General features: G+C 42.9%; 1 protein-coding gene across 1 annotated transcript in view; it reads right to left on the bottom strand.

Moving 5' to 3' along the window:
• HYCC2 (hyccin PI4KA lipid kinase complex subunit 2) overlaps positions 1-13174 on the bottom strand; it is a 575783-nt gene that overhangs the window by 130142 nt on the left and 432467 nt on the right. The gene's annotated exons all lie outside the window — the stretch shown is intronic.

Below are 13174 nucleotides of genomic sequence, written 5' to 3'. Positions count from 1 at the left end.
GCTAATAGATAGGAAAAATATCTTATTAATTTGGTTTCTTCATTGCACAAAACTGCCAGGCCACAAACCGCATACCACAGAGGAAAAATAGATGTTGAACCTTTGAGGTATCTACTAATGAGGCATAGGGTGCCACACACAAACAAATACCAGGCCAGTGGAAGTCTCGTTTTGGTCAGGAGGGTGCTCCAGAAAAATCTTGATGGCTGTGAAAAAGATGCAGTTTTGTGCCACATCACACTGTAGATATGGGAATGATGTCCTATTAAAATTGTGAACATGCATTTGTCATTGTATGGTTTATAAATTGTTTTGATCAGGATACTAAAATTAATCACTCAAATTTGTTTACTTGTAACAAATGCCTCAAATGTCTATTAAGTTTCATGTAGAAAAAAACACTTGCCTTTCATGTGGGTTGTTGCACATATTTTTCAGTATTTTTTTTAGATATCTGTATTCCAAAAATGAGTCAACAGGGGCTTTAAAGAGATCATCCTTTGTATATTTTGACAGGTTGGTTTAAGAATAGGTAAGCCAGCCCATCCAAAAAGCATGTTTATTTTGATTAACAAATATGATTGACTGATGCAGCTTTTTCATATCATGCACTCTGCAGACCACAAACTCGCACAAGATGAAACCAAATGAAATTTGTGTTCTGTGCACCATTAGAAGATGCAAGTGGTCCTTCACATCACTCCACTGAAAAAAATCTCAGGCAGCCAAATGGTAGCACACACTAAAACAGGGAAGGAGGTGGAGGCAAATGGAATCATAGAGCATCACTGTGGAGTAGGAAAAAAGCTCCTTATTTGCAAGAAGCGGAGTTTAATTCAACATATCCATGGCTAAAAAATAAACTTTTTAAAAGAAATCAGACAAAATTGATCACCCAAAAAAGTCTCTGAATTCAGGGTGTCGGTGGCTAAAATGTGGTATGCACAGCAAAAGCAGGAATCTCAGGGACATAAGATGCAGTAGCAGTCAATTGTCAGAGTGCTCAAAAGCATATTTATTGATGTCAACAAAGATGTCATTTGTCTGAGACATTATGTTTGAAGTCATGAGCAATGTGCTTGGAGGACGTTCCAGCTGCACTAAAAAATCTGAAATTGACCCGTCATGGTAAGCTACTCATCTAACTCCCACCATGAATGTGCTCTACCCATGACTACACATATAATGTTAAAGATAAAATCACAAATAACAGATGACATCATAGTTAACACCATGCTGAAATTTAAATCTCATAATATCCTACAGGATTCATATTTCTGCGGACGGGTTATCCGTCACTGCTGTGACGGAGTAACTCGTCGGCTGAGGTCTAAATCAGGCCCTTTGTTGGGGGTCTCACCTCGGTTTTGCTGCTGTATTGGTACGTGCCCTTTCGATTTTCCCAGTATGTTAAACATTGTAAACAGACTACCACCACATGTCTAACTTTGCTTGCATTGTACAAGAACTACTTTGCTCATTAGGAGAGTGAAACAGGACCAATTCTTCTGGGTGAGTTAGCTAATTTTGAAGAAGGCATTTATCATTACTAGTTACCTGGTTTTCTCTATCCATCCTTTCGCAATTAAATACAACTTTGCTGTTCATTTATAGATATGCATTCTCTCATGCTGATTTGCTTTAAACTTATTCTGTCTTTGCTGATTAGTGGATAATATCTACGGCTAATTTCATTACTACTGATATATTTGTATATTGAGTGAAGGAATGTGTTTGCTAGACAGGTGTCCCTGGTGGCTGCACATGCTAGCCAGTTTTCCTTACTCTTCCTTTACCTTACTTTACTACTCATACACTTAGTACCTTCCAATTCTCTCCATCATTTTATTAATCCAAATCCTAGTTTTAAATACTCCTCGCTGATCTAAAAAGGATGCAAAAAAATCTAAATAAACATTAAAAAGAATATTACGAAAAACATCATCACTCTCGAATATCACAGTGCAAGTAAAGGTATTCTCTAAACTGACCTTTTCTTATTTTTGTACAACTCCCATTCTTGAAAGAACTGAATGTTCCCTAAAACTATAGCTGAAAATAATTTGTTTGTCTCCCTTTTCACACCACAATCTATCAATCCCTAACTTAATGAAAGACCTTGGTACGTGATACAGATGACAATTTGACCTTTCGTTTTTGACCTTCTACAAATTTTCAAAGCATCTCCATGTCTTAACACTTCTTTCCCTGCCATAGGCCAGTCTCCTTTTGCCTTTACCAACCTACTCCAATTTCACTGTCTTTAGCACTCACCCTTAACCATACCCATCTTCCTCCTACAAACTCTATTAGGAATAATATTTTTCCAACCTTATTGTTTTCCATCCTAGCTCACCTGACATACTTCGCTTCATAAATTCACAAATCTATCCAGGCATCTGATAAGCTCCTTCATCCTAAGTCCTCCTCTCCTACCTCCTTTTCAAATATCCTGACACTTACTAACTTCCTTACACTCTGTATATTGTATAGCAAAGATATTTTCTACATTCCAATACAGCTACAATATATTGCTACACGAGAAATGAAGAAAGAAAATAAGTTACTTACCTGTAACTGTAGTTCTCCAGTATTGGAATCTTTCATAGATTCACATGCTTGAATCATTCCCCGTCGTCGAGATGGGAGTCCCGGTACAATTTTCATAAGTAATGTTAAAACATATTGAAGAGAAAAAGGCCCTAGGCCTCTTCAATTTGATAGTCTATCAGAGTCATTTTGTGAAAAGGACCAAACTTGATCCTCCACCAATCAGGCGACAGCACCATTCAGAACCTCCTGAGAGAAGCTCTAGCACCTCAGATTTTCCAAGCACAAGTGCTTATATTATGTTGAATATATGTATAAATAGAAAGAAAGAGGTGAAGTGAGTTTCTCCGGGGAGGCGTGTGGATCGCATGTGAATCTATGAAAGATTCCAATACTGGAGAACTACAGTTACAGGTAAGTAACTTATTTTCTTACTCCAGTATTGGAACTTTCATAGATTCACATGCTTGAATCAGAGTAGAAAGCAATAACTATGCACATTGTAAAATGACAACATCTTTAATAAACAAGTTATCTTAAACCACAAACCCTTCTTATCATCATGTATAAATTGATGAAGTATATGAGTGTACTGACATATGTCTCTATTATATATATATATATATATATATATATACACACACACACACATCTATCTATATATATATATATCTATATATATAAATATAAGTATCTTTTTATCTCTAATATATATAGAGATATTCCTGTGAAGATACATGATGAAATTTGAATAACAAACCAGTAATAACACATCATAAGACACTAATGTAACCTGATCAATGTCTGACAACCTGCTTACTTATGGGATTATGATAGCGTTCTCTTTAGATACATTTTTTTTTTCTTCAATGTGCATAACTTTTGTAGGATGGAGGGATGTAGGAGAAATGGCTCACCTTCACCTGAAGAGAATCCTGAGAACCGCCTGGCCCACCGCTACCTCTACGTGCGAGAGGTACTCCAAGCAATAGTGCTTAGTGAAGGTATGACAGCTCTTCCATGTTGCTGCCCTACATATGTCTTGTAGTGGCACTCCGGCAAACAGTGCCGCTGACGATGAGACTTTTCTCGTCGAGTGAGCATGCACAGATGACTGCAAAGGTTTGCCCGCTGCCTGATGGCAGAAGCGAATAGCAGAGGCGATCCATCTAGAAATACTCTGCTTGGATAGCGGGTACCCCTTCCTAGGAGCATTGTACGCCACAAATAGCTCATTAGAGCACCAAAAAGCTTTAGTCCTGTCCAAATAAAATTGAACGCATCTTTTCACGTCTAGAGAGTGTAATGCTCTCTCCGCTGGAGTAGATGGATGAGGGAAAAAGGACTAGAAGACCAAAGGTTCGTTCATGTGAAAGTCTGACGGAACCTTTGGAATAAAATGCGGGTTAGTGCGCATTAGTAGTCTATCTTGTTTAAGCTGCAGGAATGGCTCTTGGATGGAGAGCGCTTGCACCTCACTGACCCGCCTAGCTGATGTAAGAGCTATCAATAAGGCAACCTTCCACGACAAGTATTTGAGGGAAGCACGGTGGATCGGTTCAAATGGATGCTTCATCAGTTGTGCCAAAACAATATTCAAATTCCACGAAGGAGGTGGAGGTCTGAAAGGAGGGTAAACCCTGAACAGCCCCTTCAGAAATCTCTTAATCAGACGAGAAGAGAAGAGCGAGGGTGTGTCATCTGAACGCCTGTATGCAGCTATGGCTGCTACATGAACTTTAATGGACGAGTGTGCTAGGCCAGATCGAGCTAACTCTAAGAGATACGGCAACATCTCCTCTGGTGGTGAAAGTAGAGGGTCGATTTGACGCTGATGACACCAGGCACAGAATCTTTTCCATTTACACCGATACGCCTTGTTAGTGCTATCCGCTCTGGCCTGTGACAAAATATTTCTGCAGTCCTGCGAGATGTTCAAATGCGCAAATTCTCTGTGGTGAGGAGCCATGCTGCTAACCGCATTGACTGCGGATCGGGGTGTCGAACTTGGCCTTTGTTCATTGTTAGTAAATGAGGTAACGGCTCCAGTGGAATATGAGGTTTGACTGACAGAATGAGGAGCTCTGTGAACCAATGTTGGCGCGGCCAGTACGGGGCTATCAGTATGAGAGTGCACGGTTCTGTTTTCATCTTCGTGAGGACCCTTGGGATCAACGGAATGGGAGGAAAGGCGTAAGCAAAGATGTCTGACCAGACTATCGAAAACGCATTCCCCCAAGATCCCTTTTGGTGATGCCAACTTGCGAAGAACTGGCATTTGGCGTTGTCCTTCTTCGCAAACAGATCCACTGTTAGTGTTCCCCACTGGGAAAAAATCTGGGTTAGTACCGTCTGGTCTAGTTCCCACTCGTGACAGTCCGATTTCTGTCTGCTGAGTGCATCTGCTGCCTTGTTGTTTATTCACGGCAAGTGCACCGCCGATAGTGTGACGCCTTGCTGCGAGGCCCAGTTCCAGATCGCTTGGGCTTCCCTGGAGAGGGTGAGAGATCTTGTACCTCCTTGTTTGTTGAGATAGTGCATCGTAGTGGTGTTGTCCGTTCTTATCACCACTCGCGATCCACAGATTCTTGGGAGAAACTCTTGTAAGGCGAGGTGCACTGCCCTGAGTTCTAGCCAATTGATATGCCTTGATGCCAGATGAGTTGGCCATTTGCCACTTATTTTCAGGTCCTGTAATACTAAGCCCCAGCCTTCCAGTGAGGCAAATGTTGTTATGGTCCACGGGGCTGGCTGTTGAAGAAACGAGAGACCGATTGAGAGATGATGCTTTTGAGACCACCACTTGAGGGTTTTGATCATTATCGGAGTTATTTGTATCTGGTCTTCGAAAGTTCCTGATACTTGAAGCCATTGACGGTTTAGCTGCTCCTTCAAGGGGCGCATCTTTAGCCGACACAGAGGGATCAGAGGTATGCATGAAGACATCATGCCCAATAGTGATTTGAAGAGACGGACTGTAACCTTTCGTCTTTTGTGTATGAAACTCCCTAGGGTTAGTAACCTTTGTTGTCTCTCTAACGTGCGACATGCGATGCCGGATTCCGTGTTCAGTTTTGCTCCCAGAAAAGTAATACTGCGTACTGGTAGAGGGTTGGACTTCTCCCAGTTGATTGTGAATCCGAGATTGGTCAGTAAGAAACGCACTTTCTTGTTGACTTGTGTGCTCCTGTGTAAGTCTTTGGCTTTATTAACCAATCGTCTAAGTATGGAAAGACCTGGTGCTTTCTTCTCCTGAGAAAGGCTGCCACTTGTGCTAGGCATTTGATAAATATTCTTGGGGCTGATTTGAGCCCGAAGGGAAGGACGCGATATTGATAATGGCTCCCGGCTACGGTAAATCTCAAATACTTTCTGTGGGCAGGGTGGATTGGTATGTGGAAGTATGCGTCCTTGAGGTCTAGCGATGACATAAAATCTCTTTGATTGAGACGCAGAAGGACGTCTTGCAGGCTGATCATTCGAAACGATTGCTTCTTTAGGTATACATTTAGTTGCCTTAAATCGAGGATCGGCCTCCAATCCTTCCACTTTTTTCGAATCATGAAGAACCTGGAATAAAATCCTGTTCCTCGTTGATCCAGAGGCACCTTCTCTATAGCTCCCTTGAGAAGGAGCTTGTAGACCTCTTCTTTGAGTTGTTGAGGATATCTTGAAGGAGTCCTGTGGGGAGGGTTGGAGGGAGGTTTCTGGACAAATTCTAAAGTATGGCCCCATTCCACTAATTGTAGGAACCACTTGTCTGACGTAATGGTTTGCCATTGACTGAGAAATAAGGAAATTCTTCCGCCCAGGGTGACAGGAGGAGGACTGGGCGTAGCCGGCGCCTCGAAAACATCAGGTTCTACGAGCTGAATCTTTAGCGGGACGGGTTGAGCGTCCACGGCCTGCCGGTCTACTATAGGCTGGTTGAGTCGGTTGTCTTTGGGAGTAGTATGGCCAATATTGTTGTGAAGATGATGGATAGGAAGAGTATCTCTGTTGTTGATATCCCCCTCTGTAAGAGGGCTGGCCACGCCCCCTAGGACGAAAGGACGCTTTTCGATATTGCAGGGTCCCTAATGACCTTGCCGTGTCCGTTTTAATTGACTGTAGGGCTTCGTCCACATGTTTCCCAAATAGCGCTTGGCCATCAAAGGGTCAGTCTAGGATTTTATTCTGGACTTCTGGACGAAATGAGGTGGCTTTGAGCCAGCCCTGTCTTCTTAATACAGCAGCACCTGCAAGCTGTCTGAAAGCAGTGGTCGCTATATCCATTGCACAGTCTATAAGCTCTGCAGACGTGCGTTGAGCCTCTTCTACAGTCTTATTTGCCTCTGATTTTACGTCTTCCGGCAGTTGATTAATGAAAGGTGCAATATCCGCCCAAAGCTATCTGTCGTATCGAGACAAAATAGCCAAGGAGTTGGCAGCTCTAAGCACTAGGCTGGCCATAGAGGAGAATCTTTTTCCTATGTTATCTAGCCTCCTACCCTCCTTATCTGGGGGCGTGGAAATCGGAGCAGAAGGATTTTTTTATCTTCTTTGAGCCGCTTGAGCTACTACTGAATCTGGAGGAGGATGGCCTGTCAAGCATGTTGGGGCATCATCAGGAGCTTTGTATTTCTTATCCAGACGTGGTAAAACTGCTGTGACTGTTGCCGGATTAGTCATGACTTTAAGGCCTTCTTCCCACAGGTAGTTCACCATCGGGATAGAGCGCACAGACTTCTGGAAGGGCTCTTTAAAATCATAAAGGAAACAATCTGTTTGCTTCGTAGGTAGCGGTAATGCAAAACACTTGGCTGCCCTCTGTAAGAGATTGTGAAAACCTCCAATGTCTTCAGGTGAGGACTCCACCTTCGAATGAGAAGGAGAAGATGGAGCAGGAATAATATACTCGTCCCACTCTGAGTGAGTATCTATGAGCTCTCCTTCTTCCTGATCTCCTTCTGAAATGTCAGTGTCTTGGGGAATTGTCATGTCTGGGGTGGCCACATCTGTGAGATGCAAAGACGTTGGTCTTTGATGTGGAGTAGAAAGACCAGAAATGGGCGATGGAGGAGGCTGTTCTCCTTGTGGAGGAAACCTTCTGTTGTAATCCACCAACATGGCTCTAAGGCCAGTAAGCAGGTCGGAAGGGATATACGCTCCCTGTTGATACTGCTGATGCTCCAAGGAAGCCTGGGGATCATAAGCTTCCTCATATTCTTCCTCTTCCTGGTATTTTACATTCAATTCAGAGGGGCTGTGGGCTGTTCCAAAAGGCCCATCTTCATCTGAATCTTCATCTCCCTCCAAAAGATGTACTGGTACCAGGGAGGATACCTTACTAGGTGAAGTGTGGGTTGGAGTTCATTTTTCTGTTCTTTTTTTATATTTTTCCCTCGTCGACGACGTGTAAATTGACTTTGTCGTAGACGGTGCCGTCGACGCTGGACGCACCGTTATTTTAATAGCAGCAAGCTTCGCCGACGAGTCTACCGTCGACGACGGTAAAGCGGACACTGACATCAGCGCCGTCGACGATGATGAGGTGTAGATGGTCGTCGACGCTGATGTCGTCGTTGCAGTTCTCGTCGACGGTGGAGTACTCATCGACGATATCGCCGACGGAGCCGTTGACGATGGAAAACCTAAAGTAGCTGTTGTCGTCGGCAATGCGCCCACCGACGGTGCCGTCGACGGGGAATCCGTCGACGAGGCCTTTTTTCCAGTCACAGAGGATGGCTTTTTGAAAGGCACAGATGGTGGAACAGATGAGGATTTCCTGTGCCTCTCAGAACTGGAAGAATGTTTTTTCCCCTCTTTACTTGAGAGTTTAGTTGGGGAAGAAGATGGGCTGCGACCCTTATAAGACCCTGAAGCAGTCTTTTTGAGGGCTTTCCTTGAGGTTTGTGAGGGAGATCTAGAGCGTGATCTTGCCCTTTTAGTTGATCTCTTGGATGTTGATGATTCCTCACTCTCAGAATCAGAAACTGGATCCTTTCTATGCTTCAGTTTCTGCAGCCATATTAATAATCTGCCTTCTCTATCCTTTAAGGTCTTAGAAGAAAAAGTACGGCAAATCTTACAGTCCTTGGCTGAATGATCTGGATAGAGGCAGTAAATGCAATCTTGATGAGGATCTTCAGAATGAAGTATTTTCTTCCCACAAGTCTTGCAGTCTCTAAAGAGACTTTTCTTTTCCTTGTCAGACATAGTTGAAAAATAGCTGACAAATCCAAATAAAAGAGTTTCTCTGAGAGAAAAAGAGCTGAATAAAGGTGTGAAAACAGAGCAGAGCTCTGAGGAGACTCCCTAGCACGACGTGCGGTAGAAAATCTGAGGTGCTAGAGCTTCTCTCAGGAGGTTCTGAAGGGTGCTGTCGCCTGATTGGTGGAGGATCAAGTTTGGTCCTTTTCACAAAATGACTCTGATAGACTATCAAATTGAAGAGGCCTAGGGCCTTTTTCTCTTCAATATGTTTTAACATTACTTATGAAAATTGTACCGGGACTCCCATCACGACGACGGGGAATGATTCAAGCATGTGAATCTATGAAAGTTCCAATACTGGAGTAAATGTAACTTACCCAGTAGACATCTGTTTGTGGCATGTAGATACACATGCTTTGCATAAGTCCGCCATCTAATGTTGGGCTCGGAGTATTACAAGTTGTTTTTCGAGTCACGAGTTCGAGTGACTCCTCCTCTCTGTGATACTGCGCATAGGCATTGAGTCCTTTAATAGATTGTTTTCTTTCCGTCGTCTCGTTCTGAAGTGTTTCCTCTTGCTATGGTAGAGCTCGGCTGGGTATCTTCTCAACTTTATTTTAACTTTCTATAACTGTCGGAATAGTTTTGATTGCGTCTTCTACACTTTATAGTCGATCCGATCGTTGGGGTCGATTCCACACCCTTAGGGGTGACCTCGACCTTCTAGGGCCTACTTGTTAGGCTGATGGAACAAACTCTGTTTCAGTTCTGTCCTCGGTGTCACGCCAAATGTCCATTCACCGACCAGCATTTGGTGTGTAATCGGTGTCTGTCTCTGGAGCACAGAGAAGAGACCTGCGATACTTGTAGATCGTTTCGATTGAAAAAGACTCTCTAGGTCCGAAGAGTGCGTCGATTGGAGATGGCGTCCAAGTCCACAGAAGACACACCCGTCTCCATTACAGATTCGGACTCGGATCCATACTCTAATGTCGACAGCCCGTCTATATCACCGGCGCAGTACATGAGTACATTAACCCCATCACCCCAAACAAAGGCAATTAAAAAGACTACTGCATTGGTTATCAGTCCTCCACTGCCTTCCGCAATCGTTGGAGCCAAAAAATGGATGAGGATGACCAACCTTAGGGTTCGGCACCGAAACAAAAGACCAAATTGCATTTGGCATCGACCAAACAGACTGCTACATCTGTTTCGGTATTAAGCTGGAGATCGGACATTTCCACCTCGGAGCCGGAAAAAGTAACACCACTTTTGGAGCTGACATTTTCAGTCCGAGTCAAGCATTTTGTGACAAAACCTTCGAAATTGAAAACTGCCTGCACTAAACATTCTGCAGCTACTGAGGAATCATCTGCAATACAACTCTCATTAGAGTTTATGGACACTAAGGAGCACAAACATCAAATACAAAAGGAAATAGGAAGGATCATAGCCTCTCCTCCTGTAATGACTAAAAGAAAGCTTACATTTCAGGAGACTTTGGACACTGAACCTGCACCTAAAAAAAGTCTCAAAAGAAAAGGAGCAAGAAGGGCTGCACAACAACCTCAGCCTTCACCACTACATTCTCCTCTCCTTCCTTCTACACCACCCTCACCCTAACCTACACAGTTCTCTTCACAAACATCATCCGCATCAACTTAAGTGAGGTTCAAGAAGATGTAGACCCATGGGATCTATATGATCCTGATCCCATTTCCCCTAATGACCCAGATATAAACCCAGCGAGGGATTTCTCCCCCTGAGGATAACTCTGCTTACAATCAAGTGATAGCTAGGTAAGCTGCGTATCACAACATACAATTGCATACAGATCCCATTGAAGAGGATTTTCTGATTAATACCTTAACATCTACACACAAGGACTACCAATGTCTCCCTATGCTTCCAGACATGCTCAGACATGCTACAGACATTTTTAAGGACCCCGTCAAGGTAAGAATAATTACACCCAGGTTGGATAAAAAGTACAAACCTGCACCCTCTGATCCAGTTTTTATTAGAGCGCAAATACCCCCTGACTCGAAGCTTGTAAGTGTGGCAAGAAAACGTGCCAATAGTCAGTTTACAGGAGATGCTCCTACTCCAGACAATGAAAGTAAAAGATTAGACAGCAGGTTAAAGAATGGCTGCGAACCACTGGAGGATTGCAAATTCCCAGGCATTCCTTGTGAGGTGATAGGGCCTACTGGGATGAGATGAAAGAGATGTTGCAATTTCTTCCAACAGAACATCAGAAAAGAGGGCAACAAATAGTAGCAGAGGGGCAGGCTATCTCTAATAATGCAATTAGATGCACTACTGATGCAGCTGATACAGCAGAAAGAGGGGTCACCACCAGCACAGTAATCAGGAGACATCCATGGTTAAGATCTTCAGGTTTTAAACCAGAAATACAGCAAGCTGTATAAAACATGCCCTTTGATAAGGAGCATTTATTTGGACCAGCTGTGGATACCCCCATAAATAAACTTAAGAAGGACTCAGAAACTGCTAAAGATATGGGCGCATTATACACCACACCCACTAGAGGTACTTTTCATAAGCCACAATTTAGAGGGGGTTTCAAACCATCAACCACAGACCCATCCACTTTGCAACAACAGAAACAAGGGTCACAATTCTATAACAGAGGTTCATTCAGAGGCTCTTGCAGAGGATCTAATACTAAAGAAAGAGGTCAAACATCTGCTTCCAGAGGTTCCTTCACTTCAGCAAAACAGTGAGCTCCTACAAATCCCCACAGCACATACATCTCCTGTGGGAGAAGACTGGTAAACTTGTATCCACAATGGTCCAACATCACCACAGATCAGTGGGTTCTATCAATTATCCAACATGGTTATTGTCTAGAACCTATATCCACTCCACCAAACATTCCTCCTTGTTCCCACAAACTTTCTCAACACCATCTCATTATGTTAAAGGAAGAAGCACAGTCCCTTCTTCTCAAAGGGGCTATAGAACCAGTACCTACATCCCAACAAGGGTCTGGAGTATATTCAATTTACCTCCTCATACCCAAAAAGGATGGTTCATTAAGACCAATTTAGATATCAGACATCTCAATCTAAACATACTCTCAGAGCATTTTCATATAGTTGCTCTACAAGATGATATTCTCCTATTACACCAAAGGGATTACATGACAGCATTGGATCTCAAAGATGCTAATTTCCACATTCCCATACATCCAGCACATCGCAAATATCTAAGATTTGTCAATGCAGGAAAGCACTACCAATTCAAAGTACTACCATTCGGGGTAAAAACAGCTCCAAGGGTATTCACGAAATGCTTGGCAGTAGTAGCAGCATTTCTAAGAAGACAGCACATACATGTTTTCCCATATCTAGACGATTGGCTCATAAAAGCCAATACAATTCATACTTGCCAGGAACAGACTCAGTACACTGTCAATCTTCTACACAATTTGGGGTTCTTAATAAATTACTCCAAATCTCATCTTCAACCATCAAAAATACAACCTTACCTGGGAGCAATTCTGAACACTGTCAGCATTAGCATATCCAAACCCAGTAAGAATTCAAGCTTTTCAAAATCTAATAACTCAATTACAAGAGAATCATACTTACACAGTGAAGCTTGTGATACAACTGTTGGGAATGATGGCTTCCTGTATAGCCGTAGCTCCTCATGCAAGACAACACATGCATCCACTGCAACAGAGCCTTTCTCAACAATGGTCTCAGTCAGAGGGTCATCTTCAGGATCTAGTGTTGTTGGACCACCAGACTTACCGCTCTCTGCAATGGTGGAATCCCACCAACCTTTCAAAAGGGTGGCCCTTTGAGGACCTTGTGCCTCAGATCACTCTCACAACAGATGCATCACAGAGAGGTTGGGAGGGCTCATCTCAGCAACTTGACCATACTGGGGAAATGGGATCCCATTCAACAGACTCTTCACATCAATTATTTGGAACTGCTAGCAGTCTTTCTGGCACTCAAAGCATTCTTTACACATCTCAACAAAGATTTTGTTAGTCCGTACAAACAATATGACAACAATGTATTATCTGCAAAAACAGGTGGGGGGGGGACATTCATCGCAATTGAACCTTCTAGCTCATACAATTTGGAAGTGGGCGGTTCACATTCAATTACTAGCAGAATATCTCCCAGGAATGGACGATCAGTTACCAGACCTATTAAGCAGGACGCAGCAACAAGTTCATGAATGGGAAATTCACCCACAAGTACTTCACCAATACTTTCAAGCATGCCATCGAACATATTTCTCTTGTGGCTGATCGGAGTAAATAGCTGGATAGTATGGAGATAAGATAGCAAATATTTGTTTCAATAAGTTGCTTGCTAATTATTTAGAACATTAACAATGTTTACAAAATGTCTAGTTGGGCTCTTCTTTCAAAATTCTCATT

The sequence above is a fragment of the Pleurodeles waltl genome, chromosome 3_1 (genome assembly GCF_031143425.1).
Source record: "Pleurodeles waltl isolate 20211129_DDA chromosome 3_1, aPleWal1.hap1.20221129, whole genome shotgun sequence".
NCBI lineage: Eukaryota > Metazoa > Chordata > Amphibia > Caudata > Salamandridae > Pleurodeles > Pleurodeles waltl.
This window is presented reverse-complemented; position numbering and strand designations above follow the sequence as displayed.